The sequence below is a fragment of the Stylophora pistillata genome, chromosome 8, assembly GCF_964205215.1.
Source record: "Stylophora pistillata chromosome 8, jaStyPist1.2, whole genome shotgun sequence".
Taxonomy (NCBI): Eukaryota; Metazoa; Cnidaria; class Anthozoa; order Scleractinia; family Pocilloporidae; genus Stylophora; species Stylophora pistillata.
In genome coordinates, this window is record NC_142526.1 from 12,393,738 (window position 1) to 12,407,401 (window position 13,664).

Below are 13,664 nucleotides of genomic sequence, written 5' to 3' on the forward strand. Positions count from 1 at the left end.
TCATGTTATGGGAATCTCAAGCTTTTTTTTTTTTCCTTTTGAAATGACGTGTAACGATTTCATTGGCTAAAAAAGCATTGTCCAATAGCAATAAATAAAGGCTGATAGTTTCGAAAGAAACTGTTTGGGGCTGCGTCGGTGGGAGTAACGAAACAATTTGGATATATCAACAAAGTTGAAATGGTAAATTGGCCACCAATAACGTAGCTCCATTTTCTGCCTTTAAAAGCGCACACAACCCACAATCCCTCTATTCGCTCCGACGAAGGGCTAACGCTCGAAACGTCAGCTTTTGTAATTATTACGGTGGCCAATTTACCATTTCAACTTTGTTGATATATCCAAATTGTCCAACAGCAGTACGTATATTCCACTTTTGTTCCTTGTTTTCTTTGGTTCATAATTAAACATTATTCTCTTATCAACACGAGATAAATTATCATAACTCTCTGAGGAAATTTCGAATGGGAGGGGTTAGTTTTGAACTGAAATGAGCCAGATATGTTTCATAATCAGTAATCCGTATTACTTTTCATTCCTTTGGCTGTAGAGAAGCCGTAATTTGGGCGAGCGAGTGCTCAGTATTTTCTTAGCTAACTGATGGCCACCATCTTTGATTTTAATAGCAGCGGAAGACTGGGGAGAGAAAAGAACTGTACTAAGAGGGTTAGTGACAGTCAAAAATAAGGACAGGCTGGGATGGGAAATAGAGTTATCTCGCCCCCTTCCCCCCCTCTCTCCTACTGTCGACTCTGACACCAAATTAAACATGGCCGGTTAAATAAACGATCGCTCGCGTCTTAACGTTAACCCGCCATAATAAGACGCCTGCACTGTAAGCTATTCATTCCTTGATTACGCTGCCTTTTCGAATTAAATTGGCGTGAACGAGTCAGTGGTAGATGTAGCACATTCTACGGTGGCACAGGGAAAAATATTTTATGGTGGACTTAAATTGTAACAATAAGGGAGTTATAGCGTGACAAGAGAATAGGAACGAAAAATTTGCTCATCGTCTGCTCGTCTCCTTCGATCCTTTGCCGCTCGGGCGGCAAGGCGTATGAGAGCCCGCGCTAGAAGTAAAAGCAATAACAATGTACAAAAAGCTAAAGTATTTTACTGTCCGAGGTAAAAGTGTTGTTAAGTGTAGCGTTACAAACTTGTGTTACTTGCGTTATTCTTGAGTGAAGGCAGCTGGATATCGAGATCAAATTTGCATATTGCTAGGAGCGATACTCAAAGATGCAGCAGACTACAAGACTGGCAAGGAAGTTCGTACTTATCCATGAATATGATTTCCTTTCGCTTGTTTTAATCACTGCACACGTAACTACACATATCTTATTAGACATTTTGTTGTGTGGTATCGCTGACTATTTTTACGAGTTGTGCCGTATTTTGATAAGCCCGCAGGGCGAGTTAAAATAAAAACAATGAGTAAAATATTCAGCGATACTAAATGACAAAAAGTATGATAAAATATCTATTGTTCAATATGCCAAATTGCTATTTCAGTGCGGGCGAATTTCGCGGATATTGCGCGTGGCAGAAGTATGCGACGCGGAACGGAATTGGCGCGGTAACTGCTTCTCTTCGTTCGATTTCTCTGATAAACTTGGATCAATATTCGCTAGCCATCTCGACTCTTCGTCGTCAGAAAAATGATTTAAATTGTTCACCATATTTTTTCGTCACTTCAATCTATTTCGTATGATGCACGATCCTCGCAGTAGAGAGCGCTATTTATGCAATAGCGAAAATCAGACCTGAATAAATTCGGCCTGTACGGGATTCGAACCATTGACCTCTGCGATACTAGTGCAGCGCTCTACCAATTGAGCTAACAAGCCAACTGGGAGCAGGCCGTTAAGTTGATTCGTAATCAAATTTTTTCAGGTCTGATTTTCGCTATTGCATAAATAGCGCTCTCTACTGCGAGGATCGTGCATCATACGTATCTATAACCGCAGTTCAAAAATATATGAACTTCATATATTCATCATATCAGTCTATTTCGTTGCTAGCGCGATGAGAGAAAACCTGTCTAACCGGCTCTCTTGAGTACAAATACCACAAGATATCTGTATTCGTTTTGGGCGGTTCATGTACTATACGAAGCACAGTTGGATAATAATATTTGTTTCTTAAAGTCTTGTTTCATGCAAGATGACGTTTAACAGCAGCTGCGAGGTTTATGAGATTTACATGTCCCTGAATATTCACTCTTCTTCTCAGTTTTGAAGGCATCACACCATCGACTCGAATCGGGAAGACAGCGACATTTCCTGCTGAGTAACTAACATCTTCAATACATATGATATCTCAAATTGATGATTGTGATAACAGTGTAATGTCCATGCCTCTAACTCTTGGTTTGGGGGAGGAGGGCGCGCTCTTATCCTTAACAACGGCCGGCAATAGAGCTCACACAGCGGTCAAACATCAGGCATGCGCGGGGGGATCAATTCTGAATTCTGGCCAGCTGCGCGCCAATTTCCCGCTCAAACTTTCAAAGGTTGAAATTAAGGAAAAACCTCTCTCTCGCAAAGTAATATAAGCGAAAGATTGAAACGTTCAGAGAAACCTGTAAAAGGAAATAAAGAAGGGCTCAAGTCTTTTCCGTCAGTTAAAAAGTTCAATAATTAACCTCTTTCCACTTTCTTTGCTGTTTAACGGAAAAGGCTGAATAACATTCGGAGAGGTGCACTGACGGTACTGGAAAAAATGGCGACACTCTCTCAAAGCTGAAAAAAACTTTATAAATAGTGAGCTGTTTTCTGAGTTCCATTCAGTAGTGGACCTCGCACGACCTTTCGCATGTGAAGAAATTGAATAGCAAACGTCAAATGTCTCACCGAGATACTCCATGTCCTTCGCTTGCACTGTACTTAGTTCCTCATCGCCAACTAGAAGCCGAGGGTCTATTTTAATCTTTGCAGCAGAATTTCGCGGGTTGTCTAAAAATCGCGCGCGAATTATTTGAGTACAGGGAAAACGCGCAATGATAAATTTTTCGATCCATCGGTGCCTGCGTTCACGTAGAGAGATTTAATTATTAATGGATTGAGGTCTTGACGTACATAACGTACTACGTCATCCTCACAAAGTTTTCCACTCTTTTAATAATTAAATCGTCTGCCTTCGAGTTCAAAATTTTTTATTCCGATCTTATAAACCATTGCAGCAACGCACAAACTGGAAGAATTAGGTTAGTAGAACGATATGTTTTCTGTCCTGTTTTAGCAGTTTATCGAAATGATTTCGTTTTCTGCACCATCGGGTGTCTGTTAAGTTCTGGCGATTATTTGCTCCTTTCGACTTGCCGTATACTCTTAAATCATTTGGGTCCACCATTTGACATAGGTAGTTAATTATCTAGAGAACAAGGTATCGAAAGAGAGATTTAGGAGACTGACCGGGTTAATCTTGATCTATGAGACATCGAGTTTGTCTTTTTACCGAAAAAACTCAATCTGAAAACGACAAACTTATTTGATCAGGTTTTTATGAATTTCAGTTTTGCAGTCAAGAAGTGCCATCTCAGCTTACCCTTACTAAATCTTAGCTGTTAATAATGCATATTCAAATATGTTTAATTAAAAAGAGAGAAGAAAGAGCCATTAGAGTTACTTGAATCTCTGCTTCACCAAAAATGTCTCGACGTAAGGCGATTAAAATAATTTAAGAATCAAAAATGCCTGGTTAGGCTTGATATCGTGTCGGTGAGAATCAGTGACACGCTTAATAGGCTTTTTCTCGGAGTTTAATTTGGAGCTCAAAGCCTGAAGAAAGTAGAACTTATGTCTTATATGAGATTTGTGTTTTTGTCTCTGTTGGAGATTGCCTTCAGATTGAATAATCAGTACTCTTATAATGGCAACCTTTTTATTTTATAATTTATCTTTCGCATACACTTTCTAATTACTGATCGCTCTTGAAGAGGTTTATCGCGTTTTTACACACATCTTCTAGCGGAGGCAAACACGGAGCAAGCACAAGGAGCGAGACAATTACGAAGAAATACCCTATGCGCTTTTTGACTAAGTGGTTGACTTTCACTCATAAACCTAAGAAATTTCTCTCGTATAAGAAGCAATGTCATTTGCCGCGAATACTATTGCTCTACGATAATTTTTTGTATTGTCTCCGGATTCTGCTGTATTCTTCTGTGGCTAATTTCTGACGAACTTTTCCCATTTGTGGCTTCACCTGTTCAATTATTTTTTTGTATCAGATAAAGAATACCTTGTTGAGTCTAGGTTCAGATGCATGGATGTCGACTGTAGCTCAATTTCTGATATTCTGTTCTGAAGATGAATGATTTGGCTCCCTACTTGTTTTTTTTTTGTTTGTTTGTTTTTTTTCTCGTTGGCATGGCTGAAATGTTCGCAATCTTTTTTCCTGCTTTTGGGTTCTATTTTGAAATTTGATATTGTACAGTCGTTTAGCAACTTCTAGCACAACAGCAATTTAAAATGAATGACGCATTTCATAACTAAGAAACCGGTTTTATACTAGCGAAACCGACGCATTTCCGGCTGCACCAAAATTGTTGTCAATATCACGCTAGGCTAGCGCGCATCGACTTGAATGACTTATCACAAAGATTCGCCTTCGGTAGTCTCATCTTCGCCGTAATCTCTTCTACATTAGGTTTCACTATTGTTTTACCGATATAACAACCCCCGCACGATATTTGGGGAACAAAAGGGAAGTTTATAAGTCACTCTCCTCTCCTCCTTTTACCTACATACATGCATACATACATACCTACCTACCTACCTACCTACCTACCTACATACATGCATACATACAAACCTACCTACCTACCTACCTAAATACATACCTACCTACCTACCTACCTACATACATGAATACATACCTACCTACCTACCTACCTACATACATGCATACATACATACCTCCCTACCTACCTACATGCATACATACATACCTACCTACCTACCTACCTACATACATGCATACATACATACCTACCTACCCACCTACCTACCTACCTACCTACCTACCTACCTACATACATACATACTTTATTTGGTATAGTAGGTTAAATCAAAGGCAGCTAGAGGTTGATGTGAACCTACTGTCTACGGAATTCAGTTAAAACTATCTAGATGTACTATTATTAAACTGGATCAAAATTGCATACTAAAAATATTTGAATTCTTAATTCTTAAATTAAACGTTTCAGAATGGACCACGCTCACCCGAGCGATCAGACTACACGCTTTGCTTTTACTACTAAGGATCAAACCACACTTTATCGAAGGTTATAGACTTATTTTGAAATCTGAGATCTATTAGATCATGTTTAATTTCTGCTGATGTTGATAGCCACTCTTGAACTGAAAGCCTTAAACTGAGCCTGATAAAGTAGATGATAAATTGCATTACCCAGCTCGATGAAAGACGGCTTTTTATATGTGTCTGTATGGTTCGCCTACGTCTTCAGTAAAAGTGTTGTTAGATTTTACTCCCGCTAAGATCTCCCATCGTTATTCAAAAAGGAAGTCCCAGGAATGAGGGGGTTGTTAACGAACAAGCAAACTTCCTATGGAAACTCCATTTAGCCTCTGACGCACGTTGAAATGGAACAAAGCAACCCTGGACTAATAAATTCTCTAACGTCTGGCATTCGGGAAAAAATACGCCACTACAAATTGCTTCCTGAGTTCCTGTCGATAAGATATTTCTAGAAATTGAAGTGAAAGCTACGGATTTCTCCCATGAACGCTGATTGATCGGAATATGCCGAATGGCGATAAAACATCCTTCTTCACAGCAAGAGAAATTTCCCCACACAGTCGGAGACAGAAAATTACCCATCTAAGACTTACCCATCTAGACTTCACTGTCGATATTTACCTCTTTTATTTTATTCAGTTTAAAGGAGGTGATCAGACAAAAGTTACCCGCATAGTCTGATTAGATCACTAGAATTTCCTGTTATCTCAACAGTGTATTTTTTCAAATCTATGCTTGCGTGATATTGGCCTAACCAAACAAAGCCCTCAAGCGGAGCTACAGGGCTTCAATGCCATAACCTAGCATTAATTTTATCCTTCAGTTGGTCTAACATATTCGACAATTTTCAAAACTTTTGAATACCTTGCCCTTGTTACTAGGCCAATTTCCTGGGTTTTACTATCCTCTATTTTTCTTTTGGGTGTCGGCACGGTGTTCTTATTTGTAAACAAAAAGTACTTTTCGATTGAGTATCGTTAGTCTCATGAGAAGACACACAGAGCTTGCACTGTAAGTATCTCGGAGAGCTCCACTGATACAGTTCCTTATGATAAAATTATAAGAAATTGTATAGTGCTTTTTTAGCATTAGTCGTAGCGTGGCGGGTGTTGTCACGTATGACCCTTGCAACATAGTTAATAGATGAATAAATATTAACTATGCTTGCAAGCATCGTAAGTGATAACACCCGCCACGCCACGACTAACGCTAAAAAAGCTCCATACAATTGCCAGCCTTGTGTGTCTTCTCATGATCCAAAAGTGCCAATCAGAACGCAATCATCATGAGGAGCCAATGGGAGTTCACGGTGAGGAGATCAACTTGTCTAAAGCGCGGGAAAACGCAATGGACTCGATCGCGTTTAGCTTTTTGTTTTGAATCCGATTGGTTGAGAGACTACTGCGTATGTTTTGGACCAATTACAAAGCAAAGTAAAACAAAACCAATGCAATCCCCGTGTGAAAAGTCCTGGATAACTGAGTTTGTTCTTTATTCAACAAACAGAAATGTTTACTAACAAACTGCTCTTCGAAGGTTGAGGAACAAGATCACATGTCTGATATAAAACCCAACCTATTGATATCGGAGTAAACGTTGCCCCTTTTTCATTAAACAACTGACTCAGCTTGAAATATTTCCAAACCTGGCCGGGAGATAGGAAAATTTCACATTAAAGCCTCATAGTGACGAAGGACGGTACTCCTTTCTAAAGCGAGGACAAAAAAAAGTATTTTATTCGGCTTTGTTTTCTTGCGGTCAAGTTGTGTAGTCGACTACGAGGTCCAGTAAGGCCCATTTGGTCCCTCGTCAGACCTCTTTCCCTGTGAACAAAGAACAAAGTTGCTTCTTACCGCGTGCATAGATCTCGAAAACATGAGATCCATAGAACTTGCCAATTGTTATTAGTAAACGGCGGAAGTGACTTTTAATTATCATAACAAGATTCACTCTTCCCTCTTTGTGAGCATCAGCTTACGTGTTAAGAGCATAATGTGAAACAGTGCATCAAGAAAGCGGAGTTGATGCCCCGTGTACCGATAAATATCCTTCCTTATTTTATTATTTTTTTTAATACAGTGTTGGCTCTCAATGCTCCAGTTCAGTTCAACTATAAGGCTGCCTTACCGAATTTTAACGTCATTTTGTTATGAAATACACGGAATCTGGGATCAGTTTTGCGATGGGTTCGCATAAAAAAATTTCAGGACCGGAAGGCTTCTAGTCAAAAGGATAACACGTATTCTCATGGGCGAGTAATGCTGGTTGAACATTCTTGTTTCTCATTTGTGTTTCAGTTTTTAAGACAGTACTGATCGCATGAATCAAAAGATCCCAATCGTCAAAGCTTTTAGTATTATCCTAAGTTGACATTTGCATTTAAAATGGTGTTCACCATGGAGGTTGTTCAGATTCAAAAAAATGTCAAGGATAAAGCTTTAGGGAAAAAAACAATTTTTCTCATGCATCTAATATATGAAATATTCCACTTTCGAAGGGCACAACAATACAAGGTGAACAGTTGTGTAAATGCTATTTATACCAATTTCAGAACAGTGTCAGAATTTTTAATATTTTCATGTTAAATCAAAATTTGTAGATACATTTGACAAATGCAATGTTTGAGCATTAGTTCGAAGACGAAACGATGAAATAACCGACCAGCAATTTACGTCGTTAACGAAGAAGCGTTGATCTTAGAAATATTTTTTTATCATCAAATGGGGTACTCGTTCCAGCTAATATCAATATCACTGAGAAGTTTTCGATTTTCGCTTGTTGGCTTGATATTAAAATACAGTTCATCGTTTCTTGATTTTTCTATTCAGTCGTCGGCCACATTGATTTTATCAAACTTCTTACTAATTCCAACATATTCGATCCAAAGTTTACACTAATTCGTAAAATGTAGAAACTAAGTTTTATAGGAGATCTTAAACAATAATTTATCACGCCAAAATATTAAAAATGTTTCCGAGGCGTCGTGCAACATCATTCTGGATTGTAAAATTATAATTAAAGTGATAACTTACTTGTGCTTTCTGCTCTGATAAAACGGTGTGGTAGGCTCCGATAAATAACTTACAGCTTTCCACCAATTGTCCGACAAACGTTCTTTATAAACGCCTGATTGTCGTATTTTCCCTTTTTGTACTTAAAATAGGAAACTTAAGCTCGTTATGTCCCAGTTTGTCCCATCCCCCACAGCCATTTGCGCTGTTAGAATGTCCCTGCGTTTTAGGTATCCCCCTATATCCAAACACTTTTCTTTACGGTATCCCCTCCGGGAATACACAGAACGCTAAAAGTGAATTAAACAAGAGACTGGGAAAAGTAACACGGCGGTCAATGTTGAGTCGTGGGCTTATAAAACTACTTTTTGAAGTTATATAAACTATTTTCAAGAACTCCAGAAATCTCTGTTAGGATAGTATTTAAGCCAGGAGGGCTATAAAATGTCTTTAAAGCGTTGAGAAAAAGCGCCTTCAATCAGAAGAATTGGTTCATTTTCTTCGTCTTTTTCTTCGTAAACAAAGTTAGATACACCATCCCTGTACTTCGATGTCTTAAACGATACGAAAATGTTGAATTTTTTGTGTTGTTTCCGATTTGTGTAGACTTCGTGTACTGAGAATCTCAAACAAGCAGGATGGAACGCTATATCAAAAAGGATTTGGGCGTCCCAGTCACTCAAAGGCATAGGGTACACAAGAACTGGCTATTCTCCTTAATAAGGTTTCTTCGATTTAGATGCATGCATTTGAAAATAATAAAACATGTCAATAACAACGAGAAAACATTTACAATATTTGTTAGAATGACTAAAGTTACTATATACAACTAATGTGATTCAGGTATAATAATGCAGCCACACTGGAAGAGTTCGGGTTTATTATTTCTATCAAACTCAGGTTAATGTTTTACAAACATTAGTTCTATTTCTGCGACTTACACCATGATTTTCTAGGTATAATCAGGAAATTTTGTGAAAAATAGCAAACATCAGCCAGAGGGGCTTACAAGACTGATATGTAGCAATCTAACGAAATATCCCTTAAATGTTTGGCTTAAAGAAGAAAAGAAATCTTTATTTTCTTAGATTAAGGTTATGTTTATTATTTATCATTATTGCATATAGTTATTATTCTTTTTTGGTGTTCGCTAAAATACAAAGTTGTTTAGAAAATGAAAACACTGCAGACATTGGCTTGAGAAGACAACAAGCCCATGACAGCCTCATTGGGAAAGGGTATCTATTGGTATATAACTGAGTATCCCTTCTTTTCTAACTGACAAGGCTGACATATGATCTTTCATTTCCCTTTTCAGGAGAACGTGACGTTGCGTTACATGTATGGTTTTTTTAAAACGAGTGACAGGGTCAAATGTCAAGTACTTTTACTTAGTTCGAGTTCTTGCCTTGTGTAGGTCGAGTATTCGCCATGGAGGTTCTGTTCTTAGTCAAAATAAAGTAAAACGTTGAGTTTAACCGCGGATTTATTGAGTCGTTCTCAACAGTCCCAGAGCGTTTATGTACAGTCTATAGAGTCTATAGAAGTATATACACCAGTAAATAACTCACAGTTATCAGAGTGCATGAACCACAAAAAACTTTCCTATGTATTTCGCCTTTGTAACTCTGCCTCAAGCAACTAAACACAATCCGATCGCCTTTATCCCTAATGACTCCATACGATCTAAATAACAGTTTCAACCTCGCAGAAACCCAACTCTTTCGAACTTTAACGAGGTCGGGCCTTTTACTCTAACAAGTTTTTCTTTGTAAGAAGAACAACCGTTAAGTTTTGGAATAAATATCTAAAGGCAAATTTTAGATCCCTTTAGAAACTTTACGAGCTAAGGTAAAAGAATCCGTCTGACCTAAATTTAATTGGTCTTTTTAGAAAAATTTTCGACTGAATCGCTTACTAGTAGCTTTTATTAGTCTGTAGGAGTGAATCCCCTCACAGCATTTACGTGCTATATGACTGTTAAAGGGGGTAAGTGTCTGGAGAAAACGTGGCGCTCCTTTGGTGGGGGAGTATATATTAAATATATATTATTAGACGTTTTGTTGTGTAGTATCGCTGAGTATTTTTACGAGTTGTGCCGTATTTTGACGAGCCCATAAGGCGAGTCAAGATACAAACAACGATTAAAAATACTCAGCGGTACTACACAACAAAACGAATAATAAGTTATTCATTCTGCAACACGCCAAATTGTTATTTTTCGCGGATATCTATTTACGGGGAGTGCGTGACAGAAGTATGCGAAGCGGAGCGGAATTAGCGCGTTGTCGTGTTGTTGTCTCTATTTTCTTCAATAAATGAAGAAATTTCCGGGTCGTTTGGCTGTTTTTCGTCCTTCGATTCATTTAATAAACGTGGATCTATATTTGCCAGCCATTCCAACTCTTCGTCGTCAGAAATATGATTCAAATTGTCCGCCATTTTTTTTCGAAACTTCAATTCAATTCTTCGCTTGCGTGATGCGAGAAAACCTTTGTCTATTTATGATATGAGTTGATAAATAAGCTGACGTTTAGAGCGTTAGCCCTTCGTCAGACCCTCAGGGTATTTAAGGCAATCTCTTAATAAAATATTAATGCCTCGACCTCAAGCCCATCATCAAAGTTCAGGTCCATGAGAACCTTAAATAATTATGTGAACAGAAGCAAAATGCTAGCTTGATAAATGCCTTAGAATAAGTTGACGAGGTGGTTTTCTAGTGTGACGTGTCCTGTGTCTTCTGCACCAAAAAGGAGCCATCAAATCTCTTCATGCATGCAGAGAAATTTCCCAGCTGCTCACAAAAATACAATTAGAATAACTCCCGCCGAGAGGGTGAATATTTCACCATTTTATATAACTGAATCAAATCTTACTCACCTCTCCGAGGATTTGATTTCTATGCAACCTGCAATGTGTGCCAGACAAAAACTAAATTTATGAAGCACTCAACATTTCAAAGTAAAATCGTTCAATAAAACCTACAGTTACCGTCCATGCTTTTTGCTCCAACGATCGTGTTCGAAGAGCACGTACTACTAGTTGTCAGACCCTTTTAGTTCCCTTTACTCCGCCATTTTGAATTCTCAGGTGGGTTACCGCTGTACACCCGTTCCCCGTTCCCCGTTCCCCGTTCCCCGTTCCCCGTTCACCGTTTCTCGTTTCCCGTTCCCCGTTTCCCGTTTCCCGTTTCCCGTTTCCCGTTTCCCGTTTCCCGTTCCCCGTTCTCCGTTCTCCGTTTCCCGTTTCCCGTTTCCCGTTCCCCGTTTCCCGTTCCCCGTTCCCCGTTCCCCGTTCCCCGTTCCCCGTTCTCCGTTTCCCGTTCCCCGTTCCCCGTTCCCCGTTCCCCGTTCCCCGTTCCTCCTCTTCATTAACATCCCTTCGGAAAGGATAAACATATATCCAATTCACAATAGATTTCGTTTATGTAGAAGCGACGTCATACCTACAGACAATAGTTTCAGGCGCTCTTGTCTTTACAAGCGCAGCTCAGGAACATGCATAATAAAACAATTATTGGATTTGGTTTTCGCATAATAGCGATAATTTATTAAGGCCTCAGTTTGTGTTCTCCGCCTCGGCCTTCGCCTTCGGCAGATAACACAAAGCGTTGGCCTTGATAATTATTGCTATCAAGCTCAACCTTATCCGATAATCGGAATTATTTCACAATATTGCAATTGCGTAATTGTGCGTCAAATTAGTACACGTCAAGAATCACAGCTGCAGTAAAATGTGTCATTATTGCGCAACGTATCATTCAGGAACATTGAAACACTGTTTTCGTTGCTTCTCTTAAGAGGAAATTTGTCTGTTCTTGGTAGCAAACTAATGTATCAGTTTGGAAGGAGGGGATTCCCTGCGATGAAGTGATGTTGGAAATCCAGACGAACTGTCACGCCACCAGAGGTAAGAAATATGTGACATCTATTCATTCAATACCGCTGCACTGTTAGCGGCCTGCTCTACATAAAACCAAAAGTCTCGAAACTGTAATGGGGCCTATCTCTGTGCAACGCTGAAGAAGCAAAGACTCGTAAAGACAAATAACCTTGTTTGAGGATCTAGCAACAATCGCGAAAGCACGTGCTTTACGGTTCCAATCTTCGACTACTTGCTAGTGTGCCTCCAGAGGTTTTGCTTGTCTACGTACAGTCTCAAGGCTACCTCAGGGATTTATTCTTAAAAAAAACTTGCATTCGTGGCAGGTCTGAAAATATATTTTCTATCACGTTTTACACAAGTAGTTGAGCATTTGGCTTCACATTTCCTCCAAAAGACTTCATAATTTAACGGCAGCACATAGTTGCGCCGCTCAGAGACATTCACATGCCCCATCAAGTTGATTACATGTTTTCTGTGATCTTTTACAAGACTTGGTTAGCGTCTCCGTGATATCCACTCTTGATGATCTTTGTGACAGTGATAAATGCAAAAATTTCACCATATGCTCATTGCTTGAGAACACGTCTGGTGATCACAACGGGTGCATGCCTATTCGCCCATGCTTGTTGGGTTAACCTTTGAAGAATTTAGTTCGGCTGAGTTATCTCAAATTGCACTCGCAATGATGTTATCATCCGATTACGGTAATGTTTCTGGAATTACCGTCACCCAAATAGACTTTAAAAAAATAGTCCAAGAGCAGAGCAGTCAAGAGTAGAACTGCAATGTATTCGGCGTAATGTGGTAATTTGGCGTAATTTATTTAATTTATTAAAGCGTTGGCGCTTTAATATTCGAGGAATTATGTTACCTCAATATCCGGTTGATTAGCAACTTCCGCTTTCATCATCGACAAAATGAGGCCAACCATTTTGCTGTTGACTGAATAACTTTGAAGTAAGTTAACTTAAAGATAACTATTATAGTGTACTTCGTAATTATGTTATCCCTACCTGATCATAACTATTCAAGACGTAATTACTTGACAAAAGTTAGATTTCATGCATAAATTCTAAGGTATCGGAAAAGAAGAGCGCCACGTGTTCGGATTTCTTACGTCTGTAATCTGTTTCATTGTAAATACTAACTGTGGGTAAAAATTACTTCTTAGTCAGTAGCTAGGTTCCTATTACATTTTATTCTCTTTTTTCTTGCGAAATTAGTCTTACTATCACTCTCCGATGCTGTTAAACTCAGTAAGCCGCCGCAAGTTTTCGCGTATGAACCGGCCAAGTTTAACTGAATATTACTACAATCGTTCGAGCTTGTGTGTTCACAACCTAACTTGGAGTATTCTCCACTTACGTTAGTATGCTGTGGTAAAAAATTAATACTTTGCTTCTGTTGATTAGTTTGTTGATTCACACGTTTTCATGATGGACTAGATGGACGTGGTTCTAAGAAAATTCCCTTTTTCTTACGTGGGTGGCCTGCGGCACGCCG

The 13,664-nt window shown here is 39.0% G+C and overlaps 1 long non-coding RNA gene across 1 annotated transcript; it reads left to right on the forward strand.

Annotated features, from left to right (window-relative positions):
• The first annotated feature begins 3,003 nt into the window (after positions 1-3,003).
• On the forward strand, positions 3,004-9,754 carry LOC111330753 (uncharacterized). The gene is made up of 3 exons (XR_002694844.2): positions 3,004-3,208; positions 8,883-9,000; positions 9,595-9,754. It is a non-coding gene; the product is annotated as an uncharacterized LOC111330753 (long non-coding RNA).
• Positions 9,755-13,664: the final 3,910 nt, after the last annotated feature.